Source organism: Pongo pygmaeus, chromosome 4 (genome assembly GCF_028885625.2).
Source record: "Pongo pygmaeus isolate AG05252 chromosome 4, NHGRI_mPonPyg2-v2.0_pri, whole genome shotgun sequence".
Taxonomy (NCBI): Eukaryota; Metazoa; Chordata; class Mammalia; order Primates; family Hominidae; genus Pongo; species Pongo pygmaeus.
This window is the reverse complement of record NC_072377.2, coordinates 123,148,386-123,172,865: the sequence shown is the minus strand read 5'-3', so window position 1 is coordinate 123,172,865 and position 24,480 is coordinate 123,148,386. Positions and strand designations below refer to the sequence as shown.

At 35.5% G+C, this 24,480-nt stretch overlaps 1 long non-coding RNA gene across 1 annotated transcript; it reads left to right on the top strand.

The window, feature by feature from the left end:
* The first annotated feature begins 3,421 nt into the window (after positions 1–3,421).
* LOC134739607 (uncharacterized) lies at positions 3,422–23,225 on the top strand. Its single transcript, XR_010126436.1, has 3 exons — positions 3,422–3,542; positions 3,856–3,887; positions 23,101–23,225. It is a non-coding gene; the product is annotated as an uncharacterized LOC134739607 (long non-coding RNA).
* Positions 23,226–24,480: the final 1,255 nt, after the last annotated feature.

The window sequence follows — 24,480 nt, the reverse complement described above, 5'->3', positions numbered from 1 at the left end:
ACCTCCCTTCTTCCATCTTGTTCAAGTATTAATAGTTTCACTGTAATCCTTCTTTGACCTCAACCAGTCTTTTTAAGTTCATTTATCCCTGTACTGTCTTTTCCTCAATCAGACCCCGACTTTATTTTCTAAACCATCTTATTAATTCATTTAACAAATATATGCTTAGCATCTAATAACTGTCAGGCACTGATCTAAGCATTGGAGATCCAGCAGTAAATTAACTGATAAACTCTTGCCAATATCCTGAAATCCTGTGCCCCTCTTTCTTTGAGTCACATTATCTAGCAAAACTATAACCCTGGCTGAGACCAAGTATTGACTTTTTTATACTTCTCTTAAAGAGATGAGTGTGCTAAAAAAAAGTTTAAAGAGAGGACACTGATAGTATTAAGAATACATGATCAACGTCAAGAAAGGCCACCTTATTTGTCCAATTTGTTCTTATTTTTCTCTTGTTACTCTTCTGCTCTTCTCAACGAATATTTCATCCATTTCTTCTTTTATCATGTAGCCTCCCTCATTAAAACTGTTCTGCTGAGTCTCTGAGGGGTCCTCTAATAAAGCGCATGCCTCTTTTTGCCTGGATTATAAGCAATATAATAAAACAAGGAATAGAGGTAAAAGAAGAACGAAAATATTATCCTTATCACTGCAGGTGGTACATAGAGAATGTGGTTTACTTGAGAACTAAGTAGAAAACTGTGCTTCAGAATCAGGCAGATTTGCCCACCCATCCCTGGGCAATACTGGACCAGGTAGCCTGCCTTCATGGGAGGTTTGCCAAAGTAAGATTTACATTGTAACTTCTTCTGAGGCAAGCCTACTTGCAAAGAGAAGAAGGACTTTTGAGCTGAACTACTCACGTCTAGATATTCTTCCCCAATTGATTATTAGATAAAGCATTCTGTTTTCCCTGGAACACGGTGAGAGAAAGGTCAGTGGAAAGCCTGTAGGTGGTTAGGATAAAAGAATGGAAAGTGGAGGTATGTCTCCTATCTAACATCTTTAATGGCTTCTTATTGCACTTATTGCACTTAGAGTAAAAACAAAGTCAAAGCATAATATGTGCTAAAATACTCTATATGGTCAGCCTACATCTACAGCCTCATCTTGTGCCCTGTTCCCTTCTTTGCTACCCCTTCTCTCCCAGATACAGAATATCTTCTTTTAGGCCCTCATGTTTGCCATGTTCCCTCCCACTGTAAGACATTTGCACATGTTGTATCTTTCTCTCTTTCATGCTTTTGCTTTCTTATTGGCCTGGTTAGTGTCTCACATCCTTCAGATGTTGGGTTACTAACAATTTTCTTGGTAGAACCTTCCTGACCAACTTCATCAAGTCACACAGCCCTATTATATACAGTTTACATAAAGCTGTGTTCTCTTTGATACTGATAGGGTTTGGCTGTGTCCCCACCCAGATCTCATCTTGAATTGTAGTTCTCATAATCCCCACGTGTCATGAGAGGGACCTGGTGGGAGGTAATTGAATCATGGGGGCAGTTACTCCCCTGCTGTTGTTCTCATGATAGTGACTGAGTTCTCATGAGATCTGATGGTTTTATAAGGGGCTTTTCCCTCTTTGCTCATTCTTCTCCTTGCTGCTGCCATGTGAAGAAGGACTTGTTTGCATCCCCTTCCACCAGGATTGTAAGTTTCCTGAGGCTTCCCCAACCATGCTGAATTGAGAGTCAATTAAACCTCTTTCCTTTATAAATTACCCAGTCTTGCATATGTCTTTATTAGCAGCATGAGAATGGACTAATACAGATACCATTTTGCAGGTACAGTATTTTTTATTTGGGTAACTATTTGATTAATATCCATCTCCTTGATTGTACTGCAAGTTCTGCCAAGTTTTTGCTTGCCATTGTCTCCTCACGTGTGTACCATATTGCTTAACCCTTAATGTTCAATGTGAATAGTTGTCAAATTAAAGAATAACTAAGGAATAGTATGGTTTTTAAAAAGACGTTTTGTTCTTGGCGTTTAAAATATCTTGACATCATATATGTTTAGTGTAGAATAGGGATACTTATTTTAGCATGAATTAGAAACGATAAGCCAGTTCATGTTTACTGCTGCAAAGAAATAATTATCTGAATTTCTTCTGTAAGGTACAGAAGTACTTTTTTGCATCTAAGATAAAGATACAGAAGAGACTATTCTGAATAATAAAACAAATGAGCTCCCTTCCTTCATCTCATAAGATGGATTTTGCTCTAGTCCATCTACTGGGAGCCATCAAAACAATCTTGCAAAATAATTCCTTGGGTTTCACTCTTGAAGATTTATTAACAGTTCTAAAAGTACAGTACAACTTGCATTTATTTAGAGTGGTTGGAGAACATTATTCTTGCTATTTGCATTAATTATTTAAGAGTTAAGATGCATACAGTGTATCCGTTTTCAAATAATTTAAATGTATTTAACATTAAAAAGTTATCGATTATGATTAGTATTTTTCTAACTCAAATTGTATTTTGGAATGCTGGAGCACTGTTTCAGGGTCATCGAAATGGCTACTTTTGCAACGATGTATGCAAAAATCTAGCTATTTGGATTTTCCAATATTTGGGGTTTAGATAGGAAAAATTAGTAGGGCTAGGATATTTTCACATAGATATTTATTCCTAAAATAAACCTTGGTATTAAAAGAAGAAAGCCACCTTGTATGACATGACCATCCAGTTAATACTTTTTTTGTGGATATAAATATCTAGTCGAAAAAAACATAATGTTAATTCCAGGCAAATGACCTATTACTTTTCTTTTACTTTTGATCACAGTGGTAGGCATCAGTAGTCTTTAGTAAATCTTTTAATCCTGTCTTGGTCTTTGTAAGGAAGGATATAACAACAGTAATATTTTATATATACTTGTTAGATTAAAATGTTTGTCTCAATCCTTGTGATCTATTCATTAATTCCCTAATTTATCACCTTAAAAACCATGTCACATCTACTTCCTTTTTGAGTGGGGAATAGAATCTGAATTTTTCTTTGAGCCCAGAATGTTCTCACCATGTGGTAAATCTCTGTCATAAGTGAATAAAAGCTTCGTTAGGTGTTTCTTATAATAAAATTAATTTTCTTTTCTTAACCTACTTCAGTTTATTATCATCAGAATGTAATTCAGAAAAAGGAGTCTAATACGTGTTGTTAGGGCCTTCCTGCACAGAGGTTGTTGTAGTTACTTGCTGCTTTCTACAGGAAAATGCCTTACCTAGTGCATAATTCAGGTAAGATAGTAGCAAGAGATTGGACTGACCACTGATTCCAGAGAAGAAATCATGTTGGAACCAAAATATTCTATGTAAAATGTATGATATTTTAATGCTCATATTTCTTATTTAATAAATCCATTCCTGAAGGTTAGTCTTTGAAATGCAAGTTCAGCTACCCAACTAGCATTTCTGTATGCCATAATTAGAGCTGTCTAAACAATCTCTTTAAAAATAGAACCTGAAGGAGCTTGAGAGCTTGCTGTCTGGAGTTGTATCAGCATTCCTTGATGTGAATACAGAGATTCCCCAAAAGGTACAACTTTTCTGGTTATAAGAACAGCACTGTGCATAAACACACATGTACATGAGCACACACACATATACACACACACGCCAAAGGAAGTGATATTTTTTTAAGCTAATAGATATTTTTTCTTAAATTGATTTAGATATTTATCAAACATACAGAAAAACATTTCTGAAATTAAGTTATGGAATAAAGAGCCCTCAAGTATATTGTCATAATATGGAAAATTAAAATGGGGTGATATATGAAGAATCCTAAAATAATTGCTCTTTAATGGGGCATTATACATCTGACTGCTGCTTTTAACTTTTTATCTTAGGCCTGCATGGAGTATATAAGAAGAGGAGTAAGGTAAGGAATGGCTCATAGATCTCTAATGTCTTTTTTTTTTTTTTTACAAAGGATTTTCTCAAATGATAAAAATATGAAACCCGAGTTTTCTAATTTACAAATAAAATTCTCATTATGCATTGCTAGGATTCCACCAATCAGCTGTACACAATTCTAGTATTTCACAAGTTACAGGTTTTTTTTTCCCAGGAGTCTGAGACTGCAATGAGAACTTCTTTCTCCTCTTTCAACTTGTTTGCTCATGTATTAAAAAAAGTTCCCCCAAAGTTCTCTCTAATTTGTGGAGAACTTAGCCTGATTTTATTGCAAACTGGGCTCCTGATTCTCAGATTTTAAAATTCTGACAGAAATTCTGGAACAGATTCTGTGGGAGCATCTTAAACATAATGTCAGTAGTAGATCTTCCCACTCCTTTTAAGTAGGAAATGAATGATAAAATCTATATCATAATATCAAGTATTGTGCTCTCAACTTGTCTGACTTGATCAAAAGTCAGGAATAGCAAAGAGAAACAATGACCCTTGCTATGTGCTGAATTTTAAGATGTGTATGCTGCCTTTTGAGGAAAAGGCCACATTTATTGCTTAAGGGCTTTACACTTAAAGCCTTACTGTTCATTCTCCAATTACTCCCCCTTGACAATGTATTATGACTATCTCCAGCTGAGTGTTGAAGATGAGCCAGCTAATGATTTGTCATGGTGTTAGAGTTCAGGGAGTTAACCCAAGCCAAGGAGAACTTAGGAAAACTCTTGTGACTAGCAGAAGGGAAACCCTGAGGGGCACTTGACAGTTACATTAGCAGTTAAACCACACAGAGGAAACATGGATCCTGGAGCAGACAGCTAACACTGATCCCCACTGTGCAGAAAGGGTACTTGGGATCATGTGTATGCTGCCCAGGATCCTTACATCCTGTGAATGATATCAGGATTGCCTTTCTAGAGGGGGGGATTTCCTCATTGCATCTCTAGAGCTCATGATGAAAGATGAATGCGTTTTCTCAAAAGGGCCAAACATATATGACAAATGAAGAAAAAGTGTTTACTAGTCTACAGAGACCCTGGTAAACAGGAGGTAGCAGGAGAGAAGAGGGGCATAAAGGTAGTTCAGACAAGGAAGAGTTCTAGCCTTATAAAGTGCTGCACCTGTAGCCATTGGTCTCGAGAATATCCATCCCCTCCTTGAGCCATACAGATTGCTTTATGAAATACTCATGGTAGAAAATCTTAAATTATAAAAGTGATTTCTTAAAAATATACCTGGTTATATACATCCAAAGGAGCAGTGTCCTCATCAGAGTAATAAGATTGGAAGGTTGTACACGTATTCTGCAATATTTTAGTAATGTTCCTGGAACTGTGCTCAGAACCAAAACCCCCTTTTATCACATTTTGAAAGGTGAGAAAATTCTCTCTTCATTGTTCATTTTGGTTACTAAAGTATTCAAAAATTTTAGCTCAGAATATGAAGAAAATTGAAATCAACCTAGTTTTACTGTGAAAGTGTGGTGAAGAAATTATAGTTTGTTTCTTTTGAATTACTAAGAAAACCCAAACACTTCACCATTTCTGCCCGTCAAGCCTAATTACCTGTGTAGCATGAATTCTTTATGAAGGATTCCACTGATTTGAAATAAGAAGTCAACATTTACACTACCTACGAGTCTAGCACTTGAACATTATAAAACTTCAGGATATTGGGGATTCATTCTGATTTGTTTCATTACTGATTAATTTCTGTACTGTACCACTAAATGTTTTGGCCAAAAAAAATCAAGTCTTCATTTTTTGCTCAATGTCTATGACAAAGGAATTACCAATCTTTATCATGTTAATTTTAATTTCACAGTCATCTTTATTTTCATTTTATCAATAATCCAATCTGTCTTAATGAACTAAGTCACCTTTTCAACATTTTCACATTGAAAATTTTCACAGATCTTAGCCAGGCTCAGTGGCTCATGCCTGTAATCCCAGCACTTTGAGAGGTCAAAGTGGGTGGATTGTCTGAGCACAGGAATTTGAGACCAGCCTAGGTAACATGGCAGAACCCCATCTTTACTTTATAAAAATCTCGAATTAAGAAAAATTTTTCAAGCATCTTGTGGGTGATTAGACAATTTACCAGTTCATGCCTGGTTGGTGGACATCGTTTCTTCTTACTTTAAACCTTCTGGAGAGCCTCAAAGCCCTACACTGACGTGACTTTATCTGTATAAACTGCTTTTAACAGGAAAAAATATCTTTCAAGGAAAACTTACTGTTTTTTGACCGGTATTATAATCAGTCATTTTTATGCTGACCTGAAACAGCAGGAATGTAGAAGAACACTAGTAAGACTTTACTAACTGATCTTTGCTGATGGTGTAGCTGCAGGTTGTGATCTTGCGGCATTCTTTGCCTTAGACAGTCTTCTTTTCTACAATAAAAATAATAAGCTTCCCACTGTTAGTTGTGAATCCCAGCTCACTTTCCTTTCATTGGACCTTGTTTTGTCAGCTATTACTGAGAGTTCTGACTCAGGGGAATTGCTAGTAAATCCATCTGTGGCTGTATTTCTGTCCTGCCTTAATCACCATTTAACCTTCAGTCCTAGGGAACTGGGCTTGATCATATTCAAACCACAAAGACTCTCCTTTCATCATTCTGATTTAAAGCCTCAACCTGCTATTGAGCTTCTCCTCGCTTCCTTTCCGAAGCCTCTGGTAGGTTGTTTAAAGGCCTTGCAAAATTGAGTCACCTGACAGCGCACCTAGGCCCGTAATAACATCTGTTGGAGAAAACTTAGAGGAGAGGAGCAGTAGGAGGTATGCAGTTCCTCATTGTTCTTTACCTCTGGAACTGTGCACAGAAATATAACATGGCATGTAACATGGCTGGATGGTAGGCTCTAGCAAGATACTCAGCTCTTGGAATGTGGGGTTTAGAAGATGAATTATTGGGGGGAAACACTAGCCCTTCCCCTGCCAAGACTAGGAGTTGGGATCTAAGCCTTAGGGTTACAGATATATGACATGGTGGTACCTTGGCCTTTAGCTCTCTTCTATCACCTCATCATTCTATATAGACGTTTGCTAAATCATCTTTCTCCAAGAGGCCAGCTACCTTTCTGTAGAGCCTCACTGCATTCTCACCCTACTTCACCTTTGTCTCTCACACACTAAGTTGATCATAAATAGAAGAGAGTGAATGTTGCCTTAGTCCACTTCTAATCATGGTCCCATATTCCTCTTACCAAAATATTCAATCATTAGTCCTAAGGAAGGTGATAGATGGGACATAATTCTTGCTTTGGTTTTATCACAGACTTATTCAAGAGTTGCTCCATGATGATAGAGTTGGAAGGGCTGTGATGAATAATTTCTTTAGAGTAGATATGACAGACTGGTAGCTCGTGGACTAACATTTTTTTTTTAAAGCAACATGCACACTTATTTAATTGTTTAAAAATCAGTTACTAGCATTTCATGTTGGGTAATCTCACTTTAAAAATCCAGATTTCTGGCTTCTTTCAAAAATTAAAAGATTTTGGTCTCACTGGGCCCATATTCCTTCATGGAAACAGTCAGATGGAGGTCCTCCTAGTCAAAGAAGATGCTAAGAAGGCACTTTCATGCTCCCAACACTATTCTGTAGGTTGTTTGTTGTAGGTATAGATGCTGATGTATTACTCTCAACACATCTGTCTTATCTAATGGTGCAGAAATGGAATAAAATAATATTGTATCTGTTTAAGGTTTTTTTTCAGTTTTTCTGTGAATGTGGAGGTTTTTTAGATGTATATGTCTTTTTGGTAAAAAAAAATCATATTTCAATAGTTAAATTTGAACTGAGTTGCTTGTTTGAGAATCTTTGTTCCTTGTGACTGAGGCAGCATTAGTATAGGCATTGTGCTGCTTCTGTCTGCACTTGAAACATTTTACATGCTTTTATTTCCAACTGGAGTACTTGAGGAAAGTTTCCATTATATAGGAATAATAAACAAATTGGTTTGAAGGAATAGTGTCTTTCTTGAACAGACACTAAGGAATGTATAGCAAACAACTAAAGAATGAATAGACTCTAAGAGTTTATTAGTACTATCATAAGGGACAACAGGAGCAGCAGGTTAGTGAAACTCTATGAAGCACTGAATCTAATTGATCCCAGATTCAGAGGCAGCTCACCTTCCATTGTTATATTTATTTATTTTTTGACTTAGGGTCTTGCTCTGTTGCCCAGGCTGGAGTGCAGTGGCATCATCATGACTCACTGCAGCCTTGAACTCCTGGGCTCAAGTGATTCTTCCACCTCAGCTTTCCAAGTAGCTGGGACTACAGGCGTGTGCCACCACATCTGATTACTTTTTAAAAAAATGTTTGTAGAGATGGAGTCTTGCTATATTGCCCAGGCTGGCCTTGAAGTCTTAGCCTCAAGCATTTCAGCCTCAGTCTCCCAAAGTGCTAAGATTGTAGGCAGGATCCACAGCGCTTACCCCATTGTTCTTTTAATCTCTCTAGTATGTTTATAGGGGGATATTGGTGATTCCTGACAGAGACTAAAGCAAAAATGGTTATATTTCTGTTGCTTTCCTGTAAATTGGAAGAGTTTTTATGTGAGATCTTAATGTTTTCTTTTCTTTTTATTTTTACTCCTAATTGAAACAGTGTGTTAAAAGAATATGTTGTAGAGTGAGCATCTGAAGAAGTAATCTAATGTTGGAAGATGAATGTAAAAATGTTGAAGGGGCTAGCCTTTCTGGAGAGCATCAAGAGTAGGGTGGGTGTGGAACAGTAAATGAGAGTGAGTGAATGAAGGAGAGGAGATTGAAAGAAAGGGAGAGGGGAGATTTCAGGGAATAATTCAGACAGAATTGGAACTAATACAGGGTACCTATGAGATAAACTGAGTATAGAGTTGAAATGCCAAAGCCTTATTTTCTTGTCTACATTTCTACACATCTGCTCTCCTGACTGCTGTTGACATTTGCATAATTTTTGAGTGTCTTTCAAGGAATTTTAAGGTTGGATAATTAATCAAATCAGTAAGAATCACACAGAATGGGACAAATCAAAGTTTCATTGCTTTTTTGAAAACTGTTTATCTGCATGTGAAGTGGTACCTAAGAGGCAAATGGGGCAGAGCTGCTAACAGACTGTAGACAGATTCATTTCCAAGGCCACGTGATTATTTCAGTGTTGACTGAGGTCTGCAAAAGCTGTGCAGAAGTATTTGCTCCTTTTTTATTTTCAAGCTCTAACAGACCATTAAGTTGCACTAAATTTTGGAATCATTAATCACTTTTCATGATAAAATCAAAGATATATAATTTGAGCTCTTAATATGCACATTTTATTTCTGAAATCATCTCAAATGATTATATTCCTTCAAAACACTTCCATTTATAACTTGAAGATATAAAAATATACTGATTAGTTTATTTGGTTAGTCACAAAACAATCTAGAATAATGACAAAAATTGATGGTAAACAATGTGATATAATATATGGCAGCCTAGTCTGTGTATTTTTATAATAAACATTAAAGAGAAAAAAGCTTCATTAGGTGATTTAGAAGCTAAACTTTAATTGGAATAGTTGCTAATCTAACTGTGGGTGCTTGAAAATATAAGACAAGTAAAATCTCACAGATGCCAGACCATCTTTATGGAAGCCTTAACTCTGAGGAAAGAATTATCCTAATGTTCTGGTCATAGGAATACTTCAGAAACCCTAAAAACTGATGTATAAATAATCATGTTTATGAACATACATTTAATTACAGGGATCAGTCTCTCTAAACCAGCTTCAAGTAATGAAATCATCTTATTAATCCTTATATCCAATATTGTCACATATAAATATTATCGAATGACAAGGAGAATGAATGATTTATTTTCTAACTCTGGTTTCTGGAGCTTCCTTCTCCCCATGCACTCACTGGTTGTCACCTTTCATCAGCAAATTACTGCCTGATGGCAAATCAGTCCCATACTTGTTTTCTTACAGCCCTGGAGCTATGAATATTTTTTTACATTTTTAAGTAGTTAAAAAAATCAAAAGAAGAATAATTTTTAGTAACATGTCAAAATAATATAAAATCTAAATTTCAGTGTCCATAACTACATTGTTATTGGTACATAGTAATATTCATTCATTTACATATGATCCATGGCTGCACTCACACTGCAACAGTGAAGTTGAGTAATTGCAATAGAAACTGTATGACTGTTGAAGCCTAAAATATTAACTATCTAATACTTTACAGAGAAAGTTTGCCAATCCCTGTCCTACAGCATGGAACTTAGGAAGAGCACCTGACATTCTTTCTTAAGATTTGGGCATCAAAGTCATAAAATCACCTGTGGTGATTGTAAAAATGAAGATTGCTGGGTTCCAATGTTATACTCTCTATTGAATAGAAATCTTTGGAGCCTTGCAGAGTATGGAGTCTGCATTTTTAACTAATGCCCCAGGTGGTTTTTCTGCACATCATGAAATGAGAATCTCTGTTTTGTGCAGGGAAAGGACACTGGACTGCTGGATTCCTAGAGCTCAGTCTAGGCAGACTACGTGGTTCAATATGAAAGGTCTTTCATGCATTATTTGAGATTTCTGGAGTATTCTCTCTGTATTCTCTTTCTATGACCCCTTCTCAGTTACAGAGCTCCTACGAGGTCTTGCTGTTGAAATAGGTTCTTATTTGTCATATTGTTTAAAATGGTGGTCTCCAAAGTAGAATATACACACAGTTTAGTTCACAGTCCTCTGGGTTCTAAAAGAAAATATTAGAATTATTATTTTTTTCTGTAACTTATTTTGGTGTATAAATTAAATACATATAAAGAGTGTAAAAAGGAAAAAAGTTTATAACAGAAATACAGTGTTGTCCATTTACACCCATTACCACCCCTATTCCTTTTCCCCAGAGGTGGTTTCTTTTGCCATTTACCTCTATATTTCTTTTTTTTTTGGTGGGACGGGGGAAGGAGTACATGTAATAATTTAATGCATTCATATGAGTTGTAAAGATCAAATCAGTGAAATTGGGATATCCATCACCTTAAATTTGTCTTCTTTATGTTGAAATAATTCAAATTCTTCTCCTGTAGCTATTTTGAAAATACAATGGATTATTGTAAACTGTAGTCACCATATTGATCTATCAAACACTAGGCCTTATTTATTCTACCAAACTGTGTATTTGTACCCATTAATCAACCTTTGTACATCCCCTCATACTCCCTACCCTTTCCAGCCTCTGATAACCACTGGTCTACTCTCAATCTTCATGAGATCCACTTTTCTAGCTTCCACATATGTGTGAGAACACGAGACATTTGTCTTTCTGGGCTTGGCTTTTTTCACTTAATAACCTCCAGTTCCATCTATGTTGTTGTAAATGACAGGATTTCATTTTTTATAGCTGAGTAATGTTCCATTGTACACATACACCACATTTTCTGTATCCATCTATATATAGACACTTAGGTTAATTCCATATTTTGACTATTGTGAATAGTGCTACAATAAACATGGAATGCAGATGTCTTTCTGATGTATTGAATTTCCTTTTGGATATATACCCAATAGAAGAATTGCTAGATGATATGGTAGTTCTGTTTTTAGTTTTTTGGGGAACCTCCATTCTGTTCTTCATAGTGGCTGTACTAATTTACATTCCCACCAACAGTGTATGGGGGTTCCCCTTTCTCTGTATCTTTGCCATCATCTGTTATTTCATGTCTTCTTGATAAAAGTCCTTTTAACTGGGGAGAAATGATATCTCATTGTGGTTTTGATTTGCTTTTCTCTGATGATTAGTGATGTTGAGCATTTGTTCATATACCTGTAGGCTGTGTGTATGCCTTCTTTTGAGAAGTATCTATTCAGGTCTTTGGCCCATTTTTTAATAGAAAATTATTTATGTTTTTTGTTATTGATTTGTTGAAGCTTTTTACATTTTCTGTTTATTAATCCCTTATCAGATGGATAATTGGCAAATATTTTCTCCCATTCTATGGGTTGTCTCTTCACTTTGTTGTGTCCTTTGATGTGCTTTTTAGCTTGATGTGATCCCATTTGTCTATTTCTGCTTAGCTTGCCTGTGCTTTTACAGTTTTACATAAAGAAATCTTTGCCTAGACCAATGACCTGAAGCATTTCACCAATGTGGTTTTTCTAGTAGTTTCATAGTTTCAAGTCTTATATTTAACTCTTTAATCAATTTTGATTTGATTTTTGTGTATGTTGAGACATAGGGGTATAGTTTCTTTCTTCTGCATATGGTTATTCAGTTTACCCAGCACTATTTTTTTATTTTTTATTTTTTTAGAGTCAATGTCTGGCTCTGTTGCCCAGACAGGAGTACAGTGACACAATTACCACTCACAATAGCCTCAAACTACTGGGCTCAAACAATCCTCCCACCTAATCCTCCCAAACGGATGGGAATACAGGCATGCACCATCATGTCTAGCTCACCATTTATTGAGATTGTCCTTTGCTCATTGTATGTTCTTGGTGCCTTTTTTGAAAATGAGTTGGATATAAATGTGGGGATTTATATCTGTGTCTTCTGTTCTGTTCCATTGGTCTATGTGTCTGTTTCTATGTCAGCATCATGCTGATTTGGCTATTATAGCTTTGTGGTGTATTTTGAAGTCAGATAACGTCACACCTTCAGCTTTGTTCCATTTGCTATTTTGGATTACTTTTGGATTGTTTGGCTATTTGAGGTTTTTTGTGTGGTTCCTTATCAATTTTAGGATTGTTTCTTTTATTTCTGTGAAGAATGTCATTGGTATTTTATCATTGATGTATTGACTTTGTATATTGCTTTGGGTAGTAGAAACATTTGGATAACATTAATTCTTTCAATCCATGAGCATGGGATATCTTTCCTTTTTTGTGTGTGTTCTCTTCAACTTCTTTCATTGGTGTTGTATAGTTTTTCTTGATAGATCTTTCACTTCTTAAATTGATTTCTAGGTATTTTACATTCTTTGTAGCTATTGTAAATAGGATTGTTTTCTTGATTTCTTTTTCAGATTGTCATTTGCCTATATAAATGCTACTAATTTTTGCATGTTGATTTTGTATCCTGCAACTTTACTGAATTTGTTGATCAGTTCTAGCGGTTCTTTGGTGGAATCTTTAGATTTTTCCAAGTATAAGATCATGTCATCTGCAAGCAAGGCTAATTTGATTTCTTCCTTTCCAGTTTGGATGCCCTTTATTTCTTTCACTTGTCTAATTCCTCTGGCAAAGACTTCCAGTATTATGTTGAATAGAAGTGGTGAAAGTGGACATCTTTGTCTTGTTTCAGATCTTAAAGAAAAGGTTTTTAATTTTCCCCCATTTCATGAAGTGTTAGCTGTGGTTTTGTTACATATGGCCTTAGTTATTTTGAGGTATGTCTCTTCTATGCCCAGTTTGTTGAGGGATTTTATCATAAGGACATATTGAATTTCATCAATTGCTTTTTAGCTTCTATTAAAATGATCATATGAATTTTGTTCTCAGTTTTGTTAATTGTGTATAGTATGTTTATTAATTTACATACATTAAGCCATTCTTGCATCCCTGGTATGAATCCAGTTAATCATAGTGAGTGATCTTTTTAATGGGTTGTTAAATTTAGTTTGCTGGTGTTTGGATGTAATCTCATTTGTCTATTTTGTTGACTGTGCTTTTGGGATCATATCCAGAAAATCACTGCCCAAACCAATGTCAAATAGCTATTCCCCTAAGTTTTCTTCTAATACTTTTACAGTTTCATGTTTTATTTAACTATTTAATCCATTTTGAGTTGGTTTTTGTTTATGATGTGGGATCAGAATCCAATTTTATTCTTCTAAATGTGGATATCTAGTTTGTCCAGCACCATTTATTGAAGAGACCAGTTGTTTCCCATTTTGCATTCTTGGCAACTTCGCCTAAGATTAATTTTGCATAAATGTGTAGATTTATTTCTGAACTGTCTACTGTGTTCCATTTGTCTACTGTCTTTTTTATGCTGGTATCATACTGATTTAATTACCATAGCTTCATAGTATATTTTAATATTGGATAATGTGTTTCCTCTAGGTTTGTTCTTGCTTAAGATTGCTTTGGCTAGTCTGGGTCTTTTGTGCTAATGTATGGATTTTAGGGTTGTTTTTTGTATTTCTGTGAAAAATTTCATTGGAATTTGATAGGGATTACACTGAATCTGTAGATCACTTTGGGTTATATGATATTGTAGCAATATTAATTCTTCCAATTCATGAACACAGGATACTTTTCTGTTGATTTTTATCTTCTTCAGTTTCTTTTATAGGCATTTTATAATTTTTATCTTCTTTAGTTTCTTTTATAGGTATTTTATAATTTTCAGTGTATAGATATTTTACCTTCTTGGTAAAATTTATTACTAAATATTTTATTTTTTGGTGCTATTGTAATGGCATTATTTTCTTAATTTCTATTTCTGAGTTCATACTTGCGTACAGGAATGTAGCTAGTTTTTGTATGTTGATTTTGTATTCTGCAACTTTATTGAATTTGTGTATTAGTTCTAACAGTGTTCTGGTTGAGTCTTTAGGATTTTCTATATGTATGATTATGTCATTTGCAAAGAGGCTATTTTACTACCTTTCTAATTTGGATGCCTTTAATTTCTTACTCTTGCCTAATTCCTCTGGCTTGGACCTTCAATACTATATTGAATAAAAATGGTGAGTGGTCATCTTGTTTTATTCCTGTTTATGGAAAAAAAACTTTTGGCTTTTTACCGCTGACTATAATATTGGCTGTGGCCTTGTCATATGACAAGGTGTATTCCTTCTATACCTAATTTATTGACAGTTTTCATCATGAAAAGACATTGAATTATATGAATTTTTTTCTGCATTTTTATTCTTCATTCTGTTAATATGGTTTATCACACTTTTTGCATATGTTGAACTGTCCTTGTACACCTGAATAAGTCTCACTTGATCATAGTGAATGACCTTTTTAATGTGCTGCTGAATTCCATTTGCTAGTATTTTGCTGAAAAATTTTTCATCAGTATTTGCCAGGGATATTGTTCTGTAATTTTCTTTTTTTTTTTTGTACTGTCCTTGTGTGGCTTTGGTATCAGTGTAATGCTGGCCTTACACAGTGAATTTGGAAATGTTCCTTCCAGTTCAATTTTTTGGAAGAGTTTGAGAAAAATTGGCATAGATTAATCTTTAAAAGTTTGATAGAATTAATGAGTGAAGCCATCGAGTCCTGGGCTTTTCTTTCTTCAGATAATTTTGACTACTAATTTAATCTCCTTACTGATTTCTCTGTTCACATTTTCTATTTCTTTGTGATTCAGCCTTGGTTGGTTGTATGTTTCTCATAATTTAACTCTTTCTGCTAGCTTGTCCAGTTGGTTGTTATATAGCTGTTCACAGTAGTCTCTTGTGACTCTTTTCTTTTCTTTTCTTTTCTTTTCTGACAGGGACTTGCTCTGTTGCCCAGGCTGGAGTACAGTAGTGCGATCACGGCTCACTGCAGCCTTTATCTCCTGGGCTCAAGCAATCTTCCTGTCTCAGTCTCCTGAGTAGCTGGGACTACAGACACATTCCGCCATACCTGGCTAATTTCTTTAATTTTAATTTTTGTAGAGACGGGGTTCCACTATATTGCCCAGGCTGGTCTTGAACTTTTGGGCTTAGGTGATCCTCATACTTCGGCCTTCTGAAGTGTTAGGATTACAGTTGTGAGCCACTGTGCCCTGCAATCCTTTATATTTGTTTTCTTTCAGTTGTAATGTCCCTTTTTTCATTTAAAATTTTATTTATTTGAGCCTTCTCTCTCTTTTTCTTAGTGAATCTAAAGGTTTGTCAATTTTGTTCATCTTTTCAGAAAATCTTCTCTTAATTTTATTGATCTCGGACTCTTTTTTTAGTCACTATTTCATTTATTTTGGTTCTGATCTTTATTTCTTTCCTTCTGCTATATTTGGTGTTCATTTGTTTTTCTTTTTCTAGTTCTTTGAGGTTGAAAGTTAGGTTTTTATATTTGAGATCTGTCTTTTATCTAAATGTAGGCATTTATCAGTGTAAACTTCCCTCTTAGTACTGCTTTCGCTGCATGTTCTAAGTTTTGGTATGTTGTGTTTCCATTTTCCCTTTACTCATGATATTTTAAAACATTTCTGTTGTGATTTTTTTGATTGGTTGTTCAGGAATGTATTGGTTGATTCCTACATATTTGTGTATTTTCCAATTTTTCTTCCATTATTGATTTCTGCTTTCATATCATTATGGAGTACTTAATATAATGTCAGTTTTCTTAAAATTTTCAAGACTTATTTTCTGGACTAACAGATGATCTATATTGGAGAAATTTTGTGTGTGCTTGAGAAGAATGTGTCTTTTGCTACTGTTGGATGGAATATATGCATATGCCTGTTAGGTACATTGGGTCTACTGTGTTGTTCAAGTCCACTATTTCCTTATTGATTTTCTATTTCAATGATCTGTTCATTGTTGCAAGTGGGTTATTTATGTTTTCCACTGTTATTGTATTGCTGCATATTTTTTTCCTTTAGTTCAATTAATGTTTGCTTATATACATTTAGGTGCTCTGATGTTGGGTGCATATATATTCATAATTTTTATATCTTCTTGATGAATTGACCTCTTTATCATTATGTTATTACCTTCTTTGTGTCTTTTTATGGTTTTTGACTTAAAGTTTATTTTTCTGATACATAGCTACCCCTGCTCTCTTTTGGTTACCATTTACATGGAATGTCTTTTTCCATCCCTTCACTTTTAGCATATGTGTATGCTTAAATCTAAAATTAATCTCTTATAGGCAGCATAAGGTTTGATCTTGTTTTTAAATTCATTCAGCCACTGTATGTCTTTTGATTGGAGAGTTTAGTCCATTTGCATTTAAAGAAATTATTGATAGGTAAGGGCTTACTAATGCTATTTGTTAATTGTTTTGAACTGTTTTGTTTTTAAATTATACTTTAAGTTCTGGGATACATGTGAAGAACGTGCAGGTTTGTTACATAGGAATACACGTGCTATGGTGGTTTGTTGCACCCATCAACCTGTCATCTACATTAGGTATTTCTCCTAATGCTATCCCTCTCCTAGCCCCTGACTCCCTGACAGGCCCAGTGTGTGATGTTCCCCTCCCTGTGTCCATGTGTTCTCATTGATTGTTTTGAACTGTTTTATAGTTACTTGTTCTTTACTTCTTCTGTCTGTTTATCTTTTGTGTATCTAGTGCAGATTTTGTGTGTGCGTGGGTTTACCATGAGGCTTACATAAAATATTGTATAGTTAAAATAGTCCATTTTAAGGTGATAACAACTTAACTTTGATAACCTACAAAAACTCAACATTTTAACTTCTCCTTACTCCAGAGGTCACAATTTACACATTTTTATATTGTGTATCAATTAACACCTTTTAAAAACTCTAGTTGTTTGGAATACTTTTGCCTTTTAGTATTTACATCAGAGTCAAAAATTATTTATGCATCACCATTTATAGTATTAGTGTTTCTGAATTTGACTATATTTTTACCTTTACAGTGAGTTGTATACTTCCATATGTTTTTATTTTGTTAGTGTTCTTTCATTTCAACTTGAAGAACTCCTGTTGTCATTTCCTGTAAGGCAATTTTAGTGGTAATGATCTCCCTCAGCTTATTTTTGTCTAAGAGTCTTCATCTCTTTTTCATTCTGAAAAACAGATTTGCTAGGTATGGTATTCTTGGTTGGCAGCACCCCCCCCCTCCTTTTTTTTTCCAGCACTTTGAATATATTAGCCCATGCTGTCCTGGTCTGTAAAGTTTCTGATAAGAAAGCTGGTGATAATCTAATGGGGATTATTTTATATGTGACAAGATGCTTTTCTGTTGCTGCTTTCAAGATTCTCTTTTTTTTTCTTTAACTTTGAGAATTTGATTATAATGTGTCTTGGTGAATATCTCTTTATATTTAATCTATTTGCTATTCTTTGGGCTTCATGGATCTGGATATTTATTTCCCTTCCTTGATTTGGGAAGTTTTCTGTCATTATTTCTTTAAATATGCTTTTTACTTTTAAATATGCTTCTTTCTTCTTCTTTGCTCCATCTGGAACTTCCACCATATGTATGTTGGTTTATCTGATGGTGTTCCATAGGTTTCTTTACTTTTTAATTTTTTTTCCTATTTGTCGTTTGACTGGGTGGCTAATTTCAAATGACCTGTCTTTGAGCTTCCTGATTCTTTCATCCATTTGACTGAGTTGGCTATTGAAGCTCCTGATGGAATTTTTCAGTGAAGTCATTCTATTTTTCAGCTCCAGAATTTCCGTTTGGTTCTTTTTTATGGTTTCTTTTTGTAGAACTTTTTGTTTTGCTCAAGTATTGTTTTGCTGATATTATTTAGTTGTCTTTCTATGTTCTGCTCACTGAACTTTAAGACAATTATTTTGAGTTCTTTGCCACTCACTTCATAGATCTCCATTTCTTTAGGGTCAGTTACTGGTGCTTTATTTTGTTCTGTTGGTCATATTATTCATTATCCTTATTGCCTTGTGTTGGTGTTTTCACATTTGAAGAAGTAGACATCTATTCCAGTCTTTAAAGACTGGGTTTGGCAGGTAAAGCCCTTTACCAGTCAGCTCATTCAGAGATTCTTGGTGGGCTGACTGGTGGGGTTCATGTCTGTGGTTGCTACTGAACTCCTTGGGTGGGCTTGCCTGATGTCTGAATCAGCAGGTATGTGGTTTTGGTACCTGGGTCCACAGGGGCCAGCCTAGTGCCTGAGTTACCTGGAGTGGTCCTGAGTACTGGTTCCACTGGAGTAGGCCTGAAGTTGGGTCTGTGTGGACAGGTATGGTGGCTAGGTCTTTGAAGGTGGGTCTGGAGCCTGGGTGTGTAGGTACTGGTCTGGTGCAGGGTCCATTGGGTCCTTGGTGGGACATCCCTCTGGAATACATCTGGGTTCATGAGGATGGGCCTGGGGTTTGGGTCCTTGGGGGCTATCCTGAAGTCTGAGTCCATAGGAGCTGGTCTGGTTCTGGGGCAGGCCTGGGTCTGTAGCTCTAAGTCTTCCTGCAAATTTGTGTTGTGAACTGACTTGCTGCCTTTCCGGTTACTTCACTTCTTTGAATAAGCCCCCTCCCTCCATGACTTACAAGATTTCAGTTTTTTGTCATCTCTAAATCTTTTACTGTCATTTTTATGAGGCTAGAGATAAATGTGTATGTATAACCTACTGTGTTTAATGGGTGGTTTAGAATTCTTTATTTTTCTAAATGACATTATTAAAAATTTATATTGGTATATGTCTTATACTAATTTAATAGCATAAAAACAGGTATGCAATTTATATGTATAAATATATATTTGAGATCATGCTTAAAAATATTTACTAATGGAGGTATTGGATGAAAAATATCTAAAAACTACTCATTTTGAGAATAATGAAATATTTGAAAAATCTTAGTATGTAAAGATAGAAAATGACCTGAGGCTTCCTTAAATAACAAATACTGAAAGTTTCACAAGAGCAAAGTTTAACAAGTTCAGTTATACAGCTTGGTATACACATAAGACCAAATGTCCTAGATTAATCAGATGAGTTTCTAGAAGGTGCCACTGAGTAGAATTTCAGGAATCTTATTTAGCCTGAATTTATGGGAGAATTTTCTTATAATTAGAACTATTCAGAAATGAAATGGGCTGATTTGAGTTTTTTTATCATTAATAATCTGTTTTATTCTCTTTTCATCGTGTACATTTACGTGTGATCTTCAGAGATACTGTATATGAGGTTTCTTTTTAGGTGACTTATTAGGCTAGAAAAGTTCTGAAGTCCCTCCTAAGTCTGATATTCTATGATTTAAAATGGATCTTAAGTTATAAAATACCATAGTATGATCAGTTTTGAATAGGCAAAACGGAATTCAGAGTGATAGTTATGTGTGCAACGTATTTTGTAGTTATAGCTTCATCTTCACTGTTTATAGCTAAAATTTTATCTCATTGACATGACTTATAGAAGGTGTTCTCAATAGGGCTTATACAGAGCTCCTTGATTCTTTCAAAGCAAGGGCTTGTCTTGGTGAGAAAGACATCCATCCATTTCACTGGGCTGTTTTTCATGTGGTACAAAAGTAATTAGATGTCAGGCTTTAGTAGTATAGTTTTAAGTCTTATCTTGAGGACACCTAAGGCTTATATAATACCCAGGCATCAGTCAATTAGACCAAAAAAAAAAAAAAAGTCAATTTTATGAGTCTACATGAGTCAGGCATTTGATTATCCTGAGAAAACAGGGGTCTGTCTTCTTTCACTGAAGCTTTCCTTCTGCAATCGATTAACTGCTGACTCTTGTTCTATTGACCCTCACTAATTTGTTGCATGATCTGTCATTCCTTATCTAGAGTAGAAGGAGACTCTTCTGTAAATATAAACAACTGATGAGGTTAAGGGAAACTCAATCTATTCTGGTGTCAGTTAATGTTCGTAGTGTGTATCTGTGTGGAGGGCCAGGTCTTGGAGCTTACTGCACTGCACATTTTCCAAGATCGAATTACAAGTTATGGCTTTCTCTTTTTACAAACACCAATAGTGGTTGAACAGCCAATACCAGCATGGATATCTACAAACTAAATTTTGACTTTGTCTTCATATTATTTTTTTTTTTACATTATGTTTTTACTAATGTAAGATCCTGCCTTTATGTGGAAATAGCATTTAGAGACTTAATAATTAATTTGCTCTTGCCAGCTAAGGAATAGTTGCTGCTATTGCTTCATTTTACTCTCAAGTATATGCATATCAAAAAATTGTGTGGCTTGTTTAAAACAACTTTGGATCTAATCCTACAATTAGTATAACAATTAGTATACCCTTTTAAAGGTTATTGCTGCTGGTTTCATGTTTGTTGGCTATCATTCAGGTCTCTATATCCATATCCCAAATCTTGCTAAATTTTTTCGTGGGTTAAGTCATATCAAATTTCCATAAAAATCTTAAGAACATTTTTCTAAAATTTTGCTGAATTATATGTTTAGATATTAGACACACAATGAGGAATTTGCTGGAATGGACTTATGAGCTATCCAAGGTGAGATACGACCTAACACTGCTGAATACTTTTCCTGTTAATACCTTATCACCTATGTTCAAACTGAAATGTGACACTTATAGACCATTGATGCATTTAGATACTGCAGAAATATATTGGAAATTTTAGGAGGCAAAATTTAGACTTAAGAGCACAGACTGACTTCTATTCTGACATTCTCACCTAAAATCCATAAAATGGGGTACTAAGAATTTACTTAATCCTTATCTGAGTCTAAAGTGCTTCATCTTTTGATTCTCTCCAACACCTACCTTTACTTTTACTGTATAAAATCATACACAGGCTTCTGAACATGCTGTTGATTTCTCACCTCTGCACCTTCATTGTTTTCTGTACCTATTTGAATCTTTTTGTTTTTAGTCAGCTGGATTATCTTTCAATACAAAATTCACGTATTTTCTTTTCTGTGAAGTCTTTGACTAACCAAAGCAGAGGACTCCTTCCTTTGTGCCCTTACCTGTCAAATATTACAGCTCTTTCCACACCATAGTTATCTTGATTTAATATGCAAGTCTTTTTTTCAGGGTTGTGCACTCTAAGAACTCAGTAAGTGCTGGATGAGTGCCATTTCTTATCCTAGAGTGTGTTGGATCAGTTATCAATTGCTGTGTAACAAACCATCTAAATTTGTCGCTGTGAAAACAACACTAATGTGACTGGGTGATATTTTCATTAGTCTCCTTTATGCTCGCTCACGTGGTTGCAGTCAGCTGGTAGCTTGGTTGGGACTAGATGGTCTAACACAGGCTTACTTATGTGTCTGGTGCCTCAGTTGAGATTGGAATGACTAAACTTATTTCTCTTTGTGTCTTTCCCCTGGGCTTTTTCACATGACGGTGGGCAAATTCCATTGGACAAGTGCTTATAAAGGCTCTGCTCTGTCATGTTTGCTGATGTTCCCTCGGCCAAAGCAGGTCATGAACTAAGCTCAGAGTCAGTGTGTGAGAGGACTATGAAAGGACCTGGTCACAGTGGCTCATGCCTGTGATTCCAGCACTTTGGGAGGCTGAGGTGGGAGGATTGCTTGAGTCCAGGAATTTGAGGCCGGCTTGGGCAATACAGTGAGACCCCATCTCAAATAAATAAAAAGAAAAGCAAGAAAGGACCTGGATGCAAGGATATGTGACTCACTGATACAATACCGTAACAGTCTAGCACATGCATTTACCTTCATTGTCTACCTGTTAAAGAACATTCATTAAAAACTCCTTTTGATTATTTTTCTTCTCCAAAACATCTTCCGTGTTCTCTCCAAAGTTTTTCTTACATGTTTCTGTTACACATGGGACAGTCTTCCTCTATCTCTCCTGGCAGCACTAGTGACGTGCACATTAAGAACATGGAGGATACATTCATTTTATTTAAAAACAATATTAAAAATTCATTGTTTAAAAAAAATGTAAGGTATCAACTTGGACATAGGTGACATAGGGTCACCTTGGAGACTTTTACTGTATAATTTATTATATAGGATTTAATACATATTGCCTCCCAGGTCAAGTCAGTGCTTATTGAAGGTAATAAAATATCCAAAAGAAATATATTATTTCTCAAATTTCAATTCTGAAAAGATAAAAAACCTCCAGTACTCTGTGAAAATAAGGATTCAGGTAGAAGGGCACATTTATGTGCAGTGGGAATGAAATTGTTGCAACTGTTCTATAAAGCAATTTGGCAGTCTATATTGAGACCTTAAAAAGTTCATATTGAGTCAAGTCCAACGGTCCTACTTTTAGAAAATCATTCTAAGGGAATATCTTAGATATACAATCATGTGCAATGATGTTTATTGCTGCATTATATATGCAGACGAAAGTAAAAAAAGTCCAGATAGGGAAGTGATGAAGTTATGGAACAGCTCTATAGCAGAATATTATGCAACCAGTAGGAAGTTGTCTGTAGAAAATAATTGTAATGACTTAGAAAATTGCTCACTGTGTACAATGTAAGTGATTGAAAGGTATACAGAGGATTAAATTCTGTAAAACATCATGTGTAGGTATGAGTGTGTGTGTGTGAACGTGTTCAATGAACCATATTTAGCGCATTCTTCACACTGGGATGCAGAGGGAAAGAAGAAAGATATGGTTATTTCTCTCACTCTGCCTACAGATTAATGGGGAAGACATGCTAAAGAGCACTGATGCTTATTGGAATAACAGCCACATTTGATATGGAAAAGGACCAAAAAGAAAGTGGAGTGAGGAAGAAGTGTTGTTGGTTTGAAGGGACTGAGGAGGGGGTAAGTATTTATCTGGGGTAGGGGAGAATTGTAGGTGTGAGAGATTGAATGACTAATTCAAAGGAACTAAAAGCATTTTTAAGAATTTCCACTGCTGGGCATGATGGCTCACGCGTGTAATCCCAATACTTTGGGAGGCTGAGGCCGGCGGATCACCTGAGGTCAGGAGTTCGAGACCAGCCTAGCCAACCAACGTGGCGAAACCTCATCTCTAGTAAAAATACAAAAATTAGCTGGGCATGGTGGTGCGTGCCTGTAATCCCAGCTACTTGTGAGGCAGAGGCAGGTGAATCGCTTGAACACAGGAGGCGGAGGTTGCAGTGAGCTGAGATTGCGCCACTGCACTCCAGCCTGGGTGACAGAGTAAGACTCTTTCAAAAAAAAAAAAAAGATTTTCCACTAAATATATTTCTTTATCCTTTTTTTTTGCAAGTGAGTATTATAAATATTTAAGTTATTTTTCAAGTATTTTAGATGCAAAACTAAAATATCTTTTGGTATGACACCATGCTGGCATAAAACACCGAACAGCCCATAGCTTACTGGGGGACACACACACACACACACACACACACACACACACACACACACAACTTTAGACAAATTAAAATTTTAAAATTGTTGCATAACAGATACACATAGTTTTGGGGGCACATATGACAATATAATACATTCACATAATTTGTAAAGATCAAATCAGTGAAATTGGGATATCTGTCACTTTAAATATTTGTCTTTTCTTTTTGCTGGAACCATTCAGTCCTCCTCTTCCAGCTATTTTGAAATGTACGATAGATTACTGTCAATAGTTAACCCGCTAATTTATCTAACACTGGGTGTTATTTCTTCTATCAAACTACATATTTGTACTCATTAATTGACTTCTCTTCCTCCTTCATCTCCCCACCGTTCCTGGCCTCTGGTAATCATGAGTCTACTCTCCATCTTCATGAGATCCACTTTTTTTGCTCCCACATATGAATGAGAACATGCGATATTTGTTTTTATGTGCCTGGCCTATTTCACTTGACATAAAAACGTACAGTTCCACCCATGTTGCTGCAAACGACAGAATTTCACTCTTTTTCATGCCCAAATAATATTCCATTGTGCATATATACCACATTTTCTATATTCATTCATCTGTTAATGGATACTTTGATTCCATATTCTGGCTATTGTGAATAGTGCTACAATAAAAATGGAGTGCAGATGTCTTTCTGATATATTGGTTTCCTTTCTTTTGGATA